Source organism: Scardinius erythrophthalmus (assembly GCF_964197995.2).
Source record: "Scardinius erythrophthalmus genome assembly, chromosome: 14".
Taxonomy (NCBI): domain Eukaryota; kingdom Metazoa; phylum Chordata; class Actinopteri; order Cypriniformes; family Leuciscidae; genus Scardinius; species Scardinius erythrophthalmus.
This window is the reverse complement of record NC_138234.1, coordinates 13,703,980-13,720,639: the sequence shown is the minus strand read 5'-3', so window position 1 is coordinate 13,720,639 and position 16,660 is coordinate 13,703,980. Positions and strand designations below refer to the sequence as shown.

Sequence of the window (16,660 nt, the reverse complement as noted above, 5' to 3'; positions counted from 1 at the left end):
ATAAAACATTATATTCTTTATATTCTATCCTTTTATATAATTTATATAATATAAATTATATAATATAATATAATATAATATAATACAAAATAACAGAGTGGTTCTCTCTCTCTCATCTAAAAGCATAACCTTAAAAAGTTTGCATTAGATATTTTAAAATATTGATTAAATTAAATCTTTAAAGTTTCAATACATACTCATCTTCTATTTATCTTTTAGAAGACTTATATTATATAAATTATTTTTTGCTTAACGGTGACCTAAAGTATAATTGTTATTAAACAATGTCTGTTCAAAAACTGTACTTGGTCGTCTTAAATCTCATTTATATGAAAAAGATTCAACCCGCATTTTTTGTCCATGTGGGGGTTTCAACTTTTATGGTGGGGCTTTCCATAGCTAACCCGTACACCGAAACACGACCATCACAGAAAACGATACTCGGTTACTCACGTAACCTCGGTTCTCTCTAGAGAGGGAACGAGTATTGCGTAAGCTTGCTTACGCTGCGGGAAAGTCTTCTTTTCTCGAGATACTGAAGCCAAAAATTATCCTTAATTTCATTTTTTGTCAACGCAGTGCAGCTGCGGGCAGCTGAGCTAGAGCGGCATACTGCGCGCTCATTGGCTGCCGCGCGGCAACTGCTTAAGCCTACCAGTGAGCCTGGCGTGACGTCACGCCCAATGAGGGCGCGCGCGCCCTAGCGCGTCACAGCCCGCCAGAATGGGCGGCGTCAGAGCATATATAAGGAAGGCTCGTAGGCTATATTCTCTGTTTTCTGTCGAATGAAGCGACACGAGCTACAGGCTTCAAGCACGGCAGGGAACGCAATACTCGTTCCCTCTCTAGAGAGAACCGAGGTTACGTGAGTAACCGAGTATCGTTCTCTTACGAGAGGTTCTCTCGTATTGCGTAAGCTTGCTTACGCTGCGGGAACCCCTTGTCCACGCCGTGCGAGCCTAACAATCACATATGACTCTATGAAGAGCATAGAGGTGAAAAACAGGTGGCCAGCGGTGCGGGCCAACACATGTTCATAAGCACATCTAGGGAACGCAAGAGCGGCAAGGCCGGTCTATGTATACTGACCCTGAGCGTGCAGCTCAACAGACAAGCTAGTCAATAGTACAACCTGCGCATATGGGCAGGACATGAACACGACTAGACTGACAGAAGTTTTGCCTGCAGAGCGGGAACTTCCAGGTTATAAAACCTAACAAAAGTGGAGGGGGACGCCCAGCCCGCCGCCATACAAATGTCATGAATGGAAATCCCGCTGGACCATGCCCACGATGAGGCCATGCCTCTGGTGGAATGAGCCCGTATGCCCAACGGACATTGCAGGTCTTTTGACGCATATGCTGCCGCAATAGCGTCCACTATCCATCTGGATAGCGTCTGTTTCGAGGCGGCGCGACCCTTAGCGCGCCCTCCAAACGAAACGAAAAGCTGCTCTGAGAGCCTGAAGGCTGCAGAGCGCGTGACATAACACCTTAACGCCCTGACCGGGCAAAGGCGGTTGACACCCTCCTCACTGCCGGATGACGGCAGGGCCGATAGGGTAATGACTTGAGCCCTAAAGGGAGTACCTAACACTTTGGGGACATAGCCGTGCTTCGGTTTGAGAATGGCTAACGAGTCGTTAGGTCCAAACTCGAGGCACGACGCGCTGACAGACAGCGCATGCAAATCGCCCACTCGTTTGACTGAAGCCAGAGCTAGCAGAAAAACGGTTTTAAGCGTCAAGTATTTCAACTCCACAGAGTCCAAAGGCTCGAACGGATGCACTTTCAGGGACTCTAGGACCAGGGACAGGTCCCAAATAGGGACTGACGGGGGTCGGGGAGGGTTCATCCTCCTGGCCCCTCGCAGAAAACGGGTGATGAGTTCATCCCTGCCCAGTGAGCGACCGCGCGCCGAATCGGCGAACGCTGCTATGGCCGCGACGTAAACCTTGAGCGTGGAGGGGGACCTGCCCGCGTCCAACATCTCTTGGAGAAAGTTCAATACCTGTGGGACTCCACAGGACTGAGCATTAGAACCCATTTTCACACACCATTTGTTAAACACTGACCATTTAGACGCATAGAGCCGCCTCGTCGAGGGGGCTCTGGACTGCGTGATCGTGTTAATTACCCCTTCTGGCAGATCAACGAATATCCGTTGATTTCCCACGCATGCAGAGACCAGTGCTCTGGATGGGGATGCAGAATCGATCCTCGAGCTTGAGAGAGAAGATCTCTCCTCACCGGGATCGGCCATGGGGCTGTGTCTGTCAGCCTCATTAGCTCGGAAAACCATGGTTGGTTTTCCCAGCGCGGGGCTATGAGGAGCGCTGCGCAGTTCGTCTCCCTGATCCTCGCTAGCACTTGAGGCAGCATCGAGATCGGGGGGAACGCATACAGCGGAACGCTGGGCCATGTCTGGGCCAGCGCGTCCTCGTGTTTCGAGAAAAACCTCTGGCACTGAGCGTTCTCGCTTGCGGCGAAGAGGTCGATCTCCGCTTTGCCAAAGCGATGCCAAAGCGCTTGGACCGTCTGGCGGTGTAGAGACCATTCCCCTGGGGGAACGTTGTCCCTGGACAGTCTGTCCGGGCCGTCGTTGAAGCGACCGGGTACATGAGCTGCCCTTAGGGAGCGCAGCGGGCCCTGAGCCCAGGATAGGAGGCGCTCTGTGAGAGCGCGCAGGGCTCTGGATCTGATTCCGCCCTGGCGGTTCACGTAAGACACTACTGACATGTTGTCCGAGCGGACTAGCACATGGTGTCCCCGTAGGAGTGGTAGAAAGTGCTTCAGCGCTTTCTCGACCGCCAGCATCTCTAGACAGTTTATGTGAAGGCTTTTCTCCGTATTCGACCACCGGCCGCAAATCGGACTGCCCTCGTGAGTCGCTCCCCAACCCATGTTGGACGCATCTGTCGAGACCACTTTGCGGTGTGCGATGACCCCCATCGACACTCCCCGCTGAAACCATTCGGCCGCCAGCCAGGGCTGCAGGGCTGAAACGCAGCGCTGAGTCACTCTGACTGGTGCACGGCCCGAAATCCATGCTTTGCGGGACACTTCCGACTTTAGCCAGCACTGAAGCGGGCGCATTCGAAGTAAACCCAGCTGCAGGACCGCTGCGGCTGACGCCATATGGCCCAAAAGCCTCTGAAAGGTTTTTAGGGGAAAAACTTTTCCCACCTGAACGGAAGCGGCGAGGTGCCGAACACGGCGCGCGCGCTGTGTTGACAGTCTGGCCGTCATCGCCGCCGAATCCAGATCTATACCCAGGAAAGTGATAGACTGGCTGGGGGTTAGAGAGCTCTTGTCCCAGTTCACGGAAAGACCCAGGCTTTCCAAATGACCGAGAAGCGCTTTCTTGTGAGAAACTAGTTCCTCTGTTGACTGCGCTATAATGAGCCAATCGTCCAGATAGTTCAGAATTCGCATCCCTTTCGATCTCAGGGGTGCGAGGGCCGCGTCCATGCACTTCGTAAAAGTACGGGGTGCCAGGGACAAGCCGAACGGCAGGACGGTGTACTGATATGCCTGACCGTCGAAGGCGAATCTCAAGAATGGCCTGTGACGGGGAATAATCTGAATCTGAAAATACGCGTCTTTCAGATCGAGAGAGATGAACCAGTCCCCCGGGCGAATCTGCGCGAGGATTTGACCGGTCGTGAGCATTTTGAACGGTCGTTTCACGAGCGCTTTGTTCAAATATCTCAGATCTAGTATAGGTCTGAGCGCTCCGCCCTTCTTGGGTACGAGGAAATAGCGGCTGTATAAGCCTGCCTCGGCAGCCAGAGGGTGAACCCGTTCTATGGCACCTTTGTGCAGTAAATTCGCTATCTCTGTGTGAAGCAGATGGGCTGCATCTGCTTTCACTTGTGTCTCGACCCGGGCGCGAAAACGCGGGGGGCGGCGAGCGAATTGAAGCGAATAGCCCTTTATCACTGTGTTTAATACCCATTCCGACATTCCCGGAATAGCTTTCCATGCATTCGCACTCATAGCTAGGGGTCGGATAGCCTCCGGGTCCCGCCCGCCGCACAGCGCGGGACGGGGAGCCTGTGGCGGTATGTGCGCGAGTCGCGCAGTGACAGTGAGGGGAGACGGGGGCTCGCTGATAGCGGCAGCCGGCTGAATGACGCTGTGAGAGAGCGTTTTGAGCAACGGCTCGCGGCGCGGAAGCGGGGCGGGCTCGTGAGTGTGTACATGAGAGCGTGCGTGCTGTATAGCGGGCACAGGACTCTTTATTAACGCACAGCCGGCGGTGGAGCGCTTTCGTCCCCGAATGTGTGAGGCAGAGCGGGCACTGTGTAGGTGTGAGCACTGGGTTGTGGGCACGTGACCTACAGCTAACACTCGAGCGGCCGTAGCGCGCTTTATGTGAGTGCACTCTGTGGGGTACACAGGGGGGATTGTGCTTGTGTGTAGTGATGAGCACTGGGGTGTGGGCATGTTTACTACACTCATAGCACTGACGGCGTGAGCCGGATGACCAGATTTTACACTCTTTATTCGATTTATCTGGGTCGCCGTAAAAACGGCGTTTGTGTGCAGGCGAGAGAGTTGAGAAACTGGCTCGTTGGCTGCGGTGGACACTACTGCAGTAGCCTTTATCAAGGGGACTGGCAGAGGGATACAGGTTAGCTTCGACGGCGGTCCGGCCGCGGCGGGACTCAACCGTCTTTTCCTCCTTGCGAGTGCTAGGAGGATTTCGCAGGCTCGGTTTTCAGCGAAACTCTAGGCCGGGGACCCCGCGGGGGTGGCGGCCTGTGTTGGCTGGTGGAGCGGGACCTGGGTCGGCCGCGCTGACGCTGCTGCGATGCTGGAGGTCGGGAGAGGCGCCGCGTGGGGCTGCGTGCAGGAGGCTGAGTTTTAGAGCGGCCTGCAGCGGAGCTCGAGCGGCGGGGCAGGAAGAGGTTCATGGCCTGTGACGCCTTCTGAACTTCCGAGAAGCTGTCCACGAGGCCACTTACCGCGGGGCCGAAGAGGCCGGCGGGTGAGAGCGGGGCGTTGAGAAAAACGGACCGCTCTTGCTCTCCCATGTCGGCTAGCGTTAGCCAGAGGTGGCGCTCAATGACAGTCAGCGAAGCCATAGATCGTCCGATCGCTTGGGCTGCTGTTTTCGTCGTGCGAAGAGAGAGATCCGTCGCACTGCGCAGGTCGGTCAAAGCAGATTTATCAAGTTTTCCCTCGTCGAGCTGGCTGAGGAGGTCGGCTTGAAAAACTTGTAAAACCGCCATTGTGTGCAGGGCTGAGGCGGCTTGCCCAGCGGCGGAGAAAGCACGGCTGGCAAACGCCGAAGTAGTCCTGCAGGCCTTGGACGGGAGGGCAGTCTTTGAGCGCCATCTCGCGGATGGGGGGCAAAGATGCGCTGCAACCGCTGGTTCGACCGGTGGGATCCGGTCGTACCCTTTCTCCTTGGCTCCGTCTACGCGAGAGAGAGTAGATGAGGCCGGAGAACGGAGTCTGGCCGAAACTGGAGCGTCCCAGGATTTGGTAAGCTCCTCGTGAAGCTCCGGCAGAAAAGGCGCTGGCCTGGACACTGGAGCTCGTCGACTGGCGGGCAGGAAGCACCCGTCGAGTCTGTTGGGCGGAGTCACCGCTGGCGGGGACCATTCGAGGCCCAGGTGTTCGACTGCTGCCGTGAGGAGGCGGAGAAGCTCGGCGTCCACACTGGCGTGAGTCCTGCTGGACGCTCTGGTGGAGGAGGCGGAGCGGACAGAACCGGACCATTCCTCGCTGTCCGACGCCATTAGTGAGCACGTGTCCAGTAGCGCGTCATCATCCGCTTCATCCCCTGAGGCGACGGCATCGAGGGCGTGAGCCGTCGGCTGCGCGTCGGGAAGCGGGGGCGGAGAAGGAGAGAGCGAGGCTCGCGGGAGAGGCTCCGGCGAGGCCTTGGCTCGAGTCTCGGGCTCCGGTGGTCGCTGCGAGCGGCGTTTCTTCTTACGCGGCCCGAGGACAGTTGGAGCAGGTTCCGCGAAGAGGGCGAGTCGAGCCCGCAGGGTCGACATCGGCAGCTCTTCACAGAAAGCGCAGCCGCCCGTGGAAAGCGCGACGGCTGCGTGGTCCCGGCCCAGGCAGAGAGCGCAGAGAAGATGGCGGTCTCCGTCGCTGAGCGCGGAGCGGCATGAGCCGCACGTGGTGCGAGGCATTTGCAACAACGCCTCTGCTCTTTTAGAAAGTGCTGCGGAAGCAAGAACACACACAAAAGAGCTTGCAAAGGATATTCGCCGGATAGCTGAGCTGGCACGGCAGGCTGAAGGCGGCGAAGATCGTCCGGCTTCCTCAGGCTGACCTAAGCTGGCTCGTTAGCTGGGCCTTGAAGGACAACGGCGACGGCTTCCTCTCCGAGATCAGCGATGCGAGTGCTTCGCTGAAAAGACAGAAATCAGAGAATATAGCCTACGAGCCTTCCTTATATATGCTCTGACGCCGCCCATTCTGGCGGGCTGTGACGCGCTAGGGCGCGCGCGCCCTCATTGGGCGTGACGTCACGCCAGGCTCACTGGTAGGCTTAAGCAGTTGCCGCGCGGCAGCCAATGAGCGCGCAGTATGCCGCTCTAGCTCAGCTGCCCGCAGCTGCACTGCGTTGACAAAAAATGAAATTAAGGATAATTTTTGGCTTCAGTATCTCGAGAAAAGAAGACTTTCCCGCAGCGTAAGCAAGCTTACGCAATACGAGAGAACCTCTCGTAAGAGAACTACATTTTCAAAATGTAAACAAAGTTTTAGCTAAATAAAAACACCTTACATTTCCAGAGAGGCAAAGTAGTTCTTTATGCAATGATAAAAACGATTCAAAAAAGCAAATAGTTTAAGTTGTCATAAACAGAACAAAACAAAACAAAAAAATCCTTCAGTGATAAACTACAGTGTGAACTGAAGCTTCAGGATATAGGGCGACAGACCAGATGAGTCTCTCGGGGGACAATGTCGCAGTAAATCCAGTCTGGGTTTCAAAGCATACTACATCCAGAGTTTACACTAATTTCATTTAAAAGCATAACCTTAAAAGTTTAAATCAAATCTTTAAAATCATATCTTCTTAGAAGATTTATGTATTATTGTTACTAAGCAGCGTCTGTCCAAAAACTTTAGATTGTTGAAAAACTGTACTTGGGCGTGTTAGATCTTTTGTCCATACAACATGAAACAAAGTTTGTCACAATGTTTTGCTGCTGCGTTGTTTTTAAGAAATCCGAGGACTTTACATTGCTCTTATTTAGACAAAGTTGTATCATTTGGAAAATCAAAGTAAAAATGACACATCGTCTTAATTCAAAGTATAAGTATAAGACCGTGTAAGATCATTTTTACTTGTATCTTCCGAACTAGGGTGAAACCCTTTACTGAGAATATACCACGGACATCTACTAAAAATATATGTAGAAGTTTCAAACATTTGTTGATGGTGGCCGTATGAACAGACTTTGGGGAGAGCTATAGCAGCAAGCATGCCCTTTGACCTCCTCGATTTTGGAGGCTTTTTTGTTAAAGATTTCTCCCATCTACTCGTTTTTTTTTTTTTTTCAAATGCGCGTTGCAACTGCGGTAGCCGTTATGCGTCAATAATCTATGACAACGTGTCTTCCGATAGCGCTTCATCGAGTTTAATTGTACATGATCTACTGTTATGATGTACTTGTTACATGTTCTACCGTTCTATATAATGATTTACACAACCAAGCAATAGACCGTACCTTTGACTTACCCGTCGAGAAGAAAGTAGCTGTCTACTGCGTCCCTCTTTCCACCTGGGAAAAGCTATCCCGATATTTATTTACATTCCGATCAATTCAATTTTAGCTTTTTGGCTTTTTTGGGGATTTTTGCCCCGTGCAGTGCAGCCTTTCAAATGTGGCGGGGGCAGTATCAACGCCTCCCATATGGTCTAGCGGTTAGGATTCCTGCTTTTCATCCAGGCTGTCCAGGCTGCTACCCAATAGTCGAATAATCATCAATAATCATTTTTAGTAATTCATAGTCTTAGAGGCCTACACGAACTGCAGAAACAAGCAGTTTCTTGAAGATTCAGTACCGAATCATTTTCACAAATACAATTATATTGAATTCAGAAAATTTCACTATGGAATACTTTATCTATCATAATTTCAATTTAGTACGTCATCATTTCAACTTTTCATCTCATTATCATGACGCATAGTCATAATTTCAACTTTTTAAGTCATCATTTCGACTTTTTGTCAATTACGCCTTTTTAATGTAATACTTAAAACGGTTTTAAGTCATAATTTGGTGGCTGACTATAATAGAGTTGATGATGAAACGTGCTAGTGCTTTTTGTCCCTCTCTGCTCTTTTTCAAGATGGCGGAACGACACGGAAGCCTCCTTGGACTTACCCGCCCCATGTAAATAAAGATAAGAAATGATCTTTCTTAAAATCAGATTATTGGCAGAGATCATTTTACACCCATGAGGACATATTTATGAATAAAGACAATGATTTTAGCTAATAAAATACCATTTTTCAGCCGAGCGAATCTAGGCCTTCAGAAGTCAGGGGTCAACGGTTTAGGCCCGTTGGCGAAAACACTGCATGTGTAAGGTAGTTATCCAGATTTTCACCCAAAATCAAATACTGTATGACACTTTTCAAAGTTAGAATAACCTGTTGTGTTCTGACACAAGGCCATTAACCGGTTCTTTTTGTTTTATAAATGTACTTTGCTTATTTCTAAATATCAACCTGATAAATATGAATACGATTAAACAAGATCATTTTTAAGAAAAATACAACTAAACCATGATAATGTTTAGTTTAGATGTTGATGATTAAGTTTAAGGCGTAGTGCAACCAGATTTCTCTAACATCTCACTCACGACGAACAACGTCGTAAATAAACATTTTCAAACTGTAATTTTATTTTATTGATTATGGTGATTTAAAGTTCCCTTTCGTGGTGACTCCGAGTTACGTCGGATGACGACGATTGGGGTTCCAGTCTAATCACGCCACCTCGGCTGTCATCCAGTGCCCTGCGTAAGTCTGAGCTCCCTGTTGTGAGACTAGCACGAACGAAGGAGTCCTACTTAACACAGGAATACCAAGGTACATTGGGAAGCATATCTCAGGAGAAATATGCAATTATGCCCAACCATTAAGGGGGGGACTTGAGAGACACATATGACCCAGAGGGATGCATATGTGGTATCACTGAGGTGTCCAGCCGCAGGTGTAATATTTAAACCCCAGGGGTGGCAAGGTGGCTTGCCAAGGGAAAGACACACGCTCAAAAGAGACTTACAGTGGAATACACATGTGGGGGTCGCCCAAAGGGGGGACCATGCACATGGAGGCACCTAGTCAAGCGCAAAAGCTGTGTTATGGCAGATTGGCATAACTCAGGCGTTGACGTAACCAGTGCTGGAGGAACTCAGAGCTTATCAGACTGACCTGAGAAGATGATTGCACGTATCCCGTCCGTGGAGAGGAATGGCGAGCAAGCGAAGACACCTGAGCAGAATCTAGTACCGGCTGGTTGAAGCGAGTACATGAGAAGAAACTGGCTCTACTCGGAGATTATAGAATCTCGCGAATGTGTTGGGTGTCGCCCAGCCTGCAGCTCTACAAATGTCTGTTAGCAAGGTGCCATGCGCTAGAGCCCAAGAGGAAGCCACACTACGAGTGGAGTGGGCTTTCACACCAAGGGGGCATAGATGACCTTGCTGCTGGTATGCCAAAGCAATGGTATCCACTATCCAGTGAGATAACCTTTGCTTTGAGAGAGCCTTTCCCTTCAGCTTCCCACCATAACAGACAAAGAGCTGGTCTGAGGTCCTGAAACACCGCGTTCTGTCTACGTAAGCACGAAGGGCGCGTACTGGACAGAGCAGTGCCAAGGCTGGGTTTGCCTCCTCCAAGGGCAGCACTTGCAGGTTCACTACCTGGTCTCGAAAGGGTGTGGTAGGAACCTTGGGCACGTATCCAAGCCGGGGTCTCAGGATCACGTGAGAGTTAGCCGGCCCGAATTCCAGGCACGCTTCGTCAACCGAAAATGCCTGCAGGTCCCCTACCCTCTTGATGGAGGCCAATGCAACCAGGAGCGCTGTCCTCATAGACAGGAACTTAAGCTCTGCTGATTGCAAAGGCTCAAATATAGCACTCTGCAGGGCAGTTAGAACCGCTGGAGGTCCCAAGAGGGTACGAGGGGAGGACGAGGAGGATTCTCACTCCCCTCAGGAACCTGACGATCAGGTCGTGCTTCCCCAGAGACTTACCATCAACTGCTTCGTGATGTTCGGCAATGGCGGCAACATACACTTTCAGGGTGGAGGGAGACAGCCTTCGCTCCAACCCTTCTTGCAGGAAGGAAAGCACGACACTGATGGGGCAATTCGTGGGTTCTTGATGTTTAGAAGAACACCAGTTGACGAAGAGGTTCCACTTCAACGCATAGGCATGTCTCGTGGACGATGCTCTAGCGGAAGTGATGGTAGCCACTAGGGGTGTGCGATATGACGATTTTTGATCGTGGACGATTAAAATGTCTCCACGATCTGCTTTTGAAGAAATATCGTAGAATCGTGCATTATATCTGTTCTGGCGCCTCTGTCCCGAACATACTGAACAACGTGACGTATATTCACATAAAACGATAACGCAGCGGAACAGGAGACTGCAGTTCACAAAAGTTCATAATTTGCATGTGCTTTAATGCCTTGTCGGTTAAACATTTAATTTGCGTGCCGATGCGCTGTTCTAACGTATGCGTTTCTCAGCGCGTACATGTGAAGCTCACATGCACTAAAAGCCTGTCTACCAGCGCCTGGATACTGGAACTTGGTTAAGTTAACTTTCGAGTCTTATTGTGCTTATACTGTTAAATACACACAAGGTTTACATAAAGTTGGTTATGTCTAAAGTGAAAGCAAACTTGAGAAAATTGAGAGAAAAACTGCTTGTCAAATGCGTGTATATTAGACGCGTCGCGCGCAGCTCTTAAAGAGACAGTATAGTAAACACGCTGTCGCTTGTCCTTAAAGGATAGTTCAATTAAAAATCTATCATAATTTACACACTCTAATGTTGTTCCAAACCTGTATTAATTTCCTTCTAATATTTCTAATATTTTTCTAATATTAATATTTTGAAGAATGTGGCTATCCAAACTGTAGCTGCTCCCCATTGACTTCCATAGGAGAAAAATATATATGGTAGTCACCGGGGTACAATCAACTGTTTGGTTACCCACATTCTTCCAAATAAATTTTATTTTCAAGAGAAGAAAGAAACTTATTCGAGTTTAAAACAACTTGAGAGAGTAAATTATGATAATTTGAATTTTTAGGAGAACTATCCCTTTAATGTTAATAAAAAAGAATGCAAAGAGAAAATCACTCACTGCTCTTGACTGATAACTTTAATAGTAGCTTTAATACGTATCAATGTATAATTTATACAGTGAAGTCTGTTTTGTTTTATTTTCATATTTGTTCATTTAATTACTTCAATGCTACTGTTAAATACACCTACTGTAGCTGAAAACATAAAGCACTATTTTGCCTATTTAATTTGTATATTAAGTTGTGTATATGTAATGTGTATCTTTAATCTTAATATATAATAACAAAGAAAATAATGACATTTTTATCTTTGCCCCTGTCTGCCATTTTTTTATTTTTTTACCTAAGGCTTTGTTTTTAAAATATGGACATTAGTTTGGCTGTAATGCTCAGTCACAAAATAGTAAAACCAACATAAAAAGAATCGTGATAAAATCGTTAATCGTGATTTTCCTGAAAAAAAACGTGATATGATATTTTTGCCATATCGCCCACCCCTAGTAGCCACCACCGCTGGTGGTAGGGTACTCAAACCTGCCTCGTCCCGTTCAGGAGCCACACGTGGAGGTTCCAAAGATCGGGGCGAGGGTGCCAAAGGGTGCCCCGTCCCTGAGAAAGGAGGTCCTTCCTCAGGGGAATTGGCCGGAGAGGTGCTGTCGCGAGGAGTCCTAGTTCGGAGAACCAGGTCCAGTTGTGCCAATACGGGGCAACCAAAATGACCTGCTCCTCGTCCTCCCTGATCTTGCGCAAGGTCTGCGCAAGAGGGCTCACTGGGGGAAACGCATACTTGCGTAGGCCCCGCGGCCAGCTGTGCGCCAGTGACAACCAGGCCGGGCATGGGAGGCATAGCGTCCCAGCATAGGGGCGTGGTTAAAATTTTCCGCGTTCTGCCAGGGTTGGCCAGGGAAGGACTAGCGTTCCACTGCGGCCGGTTCGACAGAACTCCCGGGACAGCACTGCATCGAAGGCGCAGGCGACACACAGTACTGCATGACCGTGCCACGATAGTGACAGGGAACATACAGACCATGATCGCCGTGCGATCGAAAGCAGCGAAGGCGGAGGACACCCGCGAGCCGCGAAAGTCACGTGGAGTCTCGCGCAGCGCAGGCGTCATGCACGTCCGGGAGAAGCTTACAGCGCTCGGGGGGAGGGCGGGGCCACTCCAGCCGATGCTTTCAGCTGCCCGGGAAAGCATGGCTGACAGATCTGGATCGGTCCCGGCAACGATGGCACTCCCGTGGGAGGCAACGCAGTCGAAACTTCATTTCCAGAGGAATCAAGCCCGCCTTGTGATGCTGTGAGTGCATGGTCTGCGATGTGGAGGGGGGTGTGGCCCGAGGAATTGACTCGTCGGTTGTTGTGCCACACCAAACCCTCAGATCACCCTGGCCACCAGCCAAAGTATCCCTTCTCGAGGAAGAGATAAATTGGGGTGTGGCAGAGGGGACTCTACTCACATGGAGATCATTGAGTCTTGATCTATAAACATCGCGATGGTCATGTTCCCGCAATGAAAACATGACTCAGATGACCGCACACACATCCAGAAAATACACGGGCGAACCGTCTTGAAAAAGACGTGCCGCGTGCAGCTCTTTTAGAGAGTGGAAAAGCTCAGCAGAGTGCTGAAGCGCCCAGGGAGAAACACACTCACTGTCGGCAGATTACTGCACAAATCAGCAGCAGGAAATGCGATCTCGCTGGAAAGCGCCGTCACACAAACACACTGAAGAGCCGCTCGTCTCGAAGAGATTTGAGATGACACTCAAAAGGCTTGTGGAGTGAAGTACTGAACTTGGCTCCGAAGCGAAAACATATCTGCATATTGCAGCGTACTTCCTTATATACCCCCTGCGGTGGGCGGAGATACGCTATGCAAATTCCGCAGACCCATGGCATTTCATTGGCATTGGCTCATTTTATATACTCAAAGGTGAGAGGCTTTCTAAGCGAAACCCCAATCGTCGTCATCCGACGTAACTCGGAGTCACCACGAAAGGGAACTTTAAATCACCATAATCAATAAAATAAAATTACAGTTTGAAAATGTTTATTTACGACGTTGTTCGTCGTGAGTGAGATGTTAGAGAAATCTGGTTGCACTACGCCTTAAACTTAATCATCAACATCTAAACTAAACATTATCATGGTTTAGTTGTATTTTTCTTAAAAATGATCTTGTTTAATCGTATTCATATTTATCAGGTTGATATTTAGAAATAAGCAAAGTACATTTATAAAACAAAAAGAACCGGTTAATGGCCTTGTGTCAGAACACAACAGGTTATTCTAACTTTGAAAAGTGTCATACAGTATTTGATTTTGGGTGAAAATCTGGATAACTACCTTACACATGCAGTGTTTTCGCCAACGGGCCTAAACCGTTGACCCCTGACTTCTGAAGGCCTAGATTCGCTCGGCTGAAAAATGGTATTTTATTAGCTAAAATCATTGTCTTTATTCATAAATATGTCCTCATGGGTGTAAAATGATCTCTGCCAATAATCTGATTTTAAGAAAGATCATTTCTTATCTTTATTTACATGGGGCGGGTAAGTCCAAGGAGGCTTCCGTGTCGTTCCGCCATCTTGAAAAAGAGCAGAGAGGGACAAAAAGCACTAGCACGTTTCATCATCAACTCTATTATAGTCAGCCACCAAATTATGACTTAAAACCGTTTTAAGTATTACATTAAAAAGGCGTAATTGACAAAAAGTCGAAATGATGACTTAAAAAGTTGAAATTATGACTATGCGTCATGATAATGAGATGAAAAGTTGAAATGATGACGTACTAAATTGAAATTATGATAGATAAAGTATTCCATAGTGAAATTTTCTGAATTCAATATAATTGTATTTGTGAAAATGATTCGGTACTGAATCTTCAAGAAACTGCTTGTTTCTGCAGTTCGTGTAGGCCTCTAAGACTATGAATTACTAAAAATGATTATTGATGATTATTCGACTATTGGGTAGCAGCCTGGACAGCCTGGATGAAAAGCAGGAATCCTAACCGCTAGACCATATGGGAGGCGTTGATACTGCCCCCGCCACATTTGAAAGGCTGCACTGCACGGGGCAAAAATCCCCAAAAAAGCCAAAAAGCTAAAATTGAATTGATCGGAATGTAAATAAATATCGGGATAGCTTTTCCCAGGTGGAAAGAGGGACGCAGTAGACAGCTACTTTCTTCTCGACGGGTAAGTCAAAGGTACGGTCTATTGCTTGGTTGTGTAAATCATTATATAGAACGGTAGAACATGTAACAAGTACATCATAACAGTAGATCATGTACAATTAAACTCGATGAAGCGCTATCGGAAGACACGTTGTCATAGATTATTGACGCATAACGGCTACCGCAGTTGCAACGCGCATTTGAAAAAAAAAAAAAAACGAGTAGATGGGAGAAATCTTTAACAAAAAAGCCTCCAAAATCGAGGAGGTCAAAGGGCATGCTTGCTGCTATAGCTCTCCCCAAAGTCTGTTCATACGGCCACCATCAACAAATGTTTGAAACTTCTACATATATTTTTAGTAGATGTCCGTGGTATATTCTCAGTAAAGGGTTTCACCCTAGTTCGGAAGATACAAGTAAAAATGATCTTACACGGTCTTATACTTATACTTTGAATTAAGACGATGTGTCATTTTTACTTTGATTTTCCAAATGATACAACTTTGTCTAAATAAGAGCAATGTAAAGTCCTCGGATTTCTTAAAAACAACGCAGCAGCAAAACATTGTGACAAACTTTGTTTCATGTTGTATGGACAAAAGATCTAACACGCCCAAGTACAGTTTTTCAACAATCTAAAGTTTTTGGACAGACGCTGCTTAGTAACAATAATACATAAATCTTCTAAGAAGATATGATTTTAAAGATTTGATTTAAACTTTTAAGGTTATGCTTTTAAATGAAATTAGTGTAAACTCTGGATGTAGTATGCTTTGAAACCCAGACTGGATTTACTGCGACATTGTCCCCCGAGAGACTCATCTGGTCTGTCGCCCTATATCCTGAAGCTTCAGTTCACACTGTAGTTTATCACTGAAGGATTTTTTTGTTTTGTTTTGTTCTGTTTATGACAACTTAAACTATTTGCTTTTTTGAATCGTTTTTATCATTGCATAAAGAACTACTTTGCCTCTCTGGAAATGTAAGGTGTTTTTATTTAGCTAAAACTTTGTTTACATTTTGAAAATGTAGTTCTCTTACGAGAGGTTCTCTCGTATTGCGTAAGCTTGCTTACGCTGCGGGAAAGTCTTCTTTTCTCGAGATACTGAAGCCAAAAATTATCCTTAATTTCATTTTTTGTCAACGCAGTGCAGCTGCGGGCAGCTGAGCTAGAGCGGCATACTGCGCGCTCATTGGCTGCCGCGCGGCAACTGCTTAAGCCTACCAGTGAGCCTGGCGTGACGTCACGCCCAATGAGGGCGCGCGCGCCCTAGCGCGTCACAGCCCGCCAGAATGGGCGGCGTCAGAGCATATATAAGGAAGGCTCGTAGGCTATATTCTCTGATTTCTGTCTTTTCAGCGAAGCACTCGCATCGCTGATCTCGGAGAGGAAGCCGTCGCCGTTGTCCTTCAAGGCCCAGCTAACGAGCCAGCTTAGGTCAGCCTGAGGAAGCCGGACGATCTTCGCCGCCTTCAGCCTGCCGTGCCAGCTCAGCTATCCGGCGAATATCCTTTGCAAGCTCTTTTGTGTGTGTTCTTGCTTCCGCAGCACTTTCTAAAAGAGCAGAGGCGTTGTTGCAAATGCCTCGCACCACGTGCGGCTCATGCCGCTCCGCGCTCAGCGACGGAGACCGCCATCTTCTCTGCGCTCTCTGCCTGGGCCGGGACCACGCAGCCGTCGCGCTTTCCACGGGCGGCTGCGCTTTCTGTGAAGAGCTGCCGATGTCGACCCTGCGGGCTCGACTCGCCCTCTTCGCGGAACCTGCTCCAACTGTCCTCGGGCCGCGTAAGAAGAAACGCCGCTCGCAGCGACCACCGGAGCCCGAGACTCGAGCCAAGGCCTCGCCGGAGCCTCTCCCGCGAGCCTCGCTCTCTCCTTCTCCGCCCCCGCTTCCCGACGCGCAGCCGACGGCTCACGCCCTCGATGCCGTCGCCTCAGGGGATGAAGCGGATGATGACGCGCTACTGGACACGTGCTCACTAATGGCGTCGGACAGCGAGGAATGGTCCGGTTCTGTCCGCTCCGCCTCCTCCACCAGAGCGTCCAGCAGGACTCACGCCAGTGTGGACGCCGAGCTTCTCCGCCTCCTCACGGCAGCAGTCGAACACCTGGGCCTCGAATGGTCCCCGCCAGCGGTGACTCCGCCCAACAGACTCGACGGGTGCTTCCTGC

General features: G+C 48.9%; 1 protein-coding gene across 3 annotated transcripts in view; it reads left to right on the top strand.

The window, feature by feature from the left end:
* The window catches only part of LOC308702493 (uncharacterized protein), a 67,428-nt gene that overhangs the window by 12,627 nt on the left and 38,141 nt on the right, over positions 1–16,660 (top strand). The gene's annotated exons all lie outside the window — the stretch shown is intronic.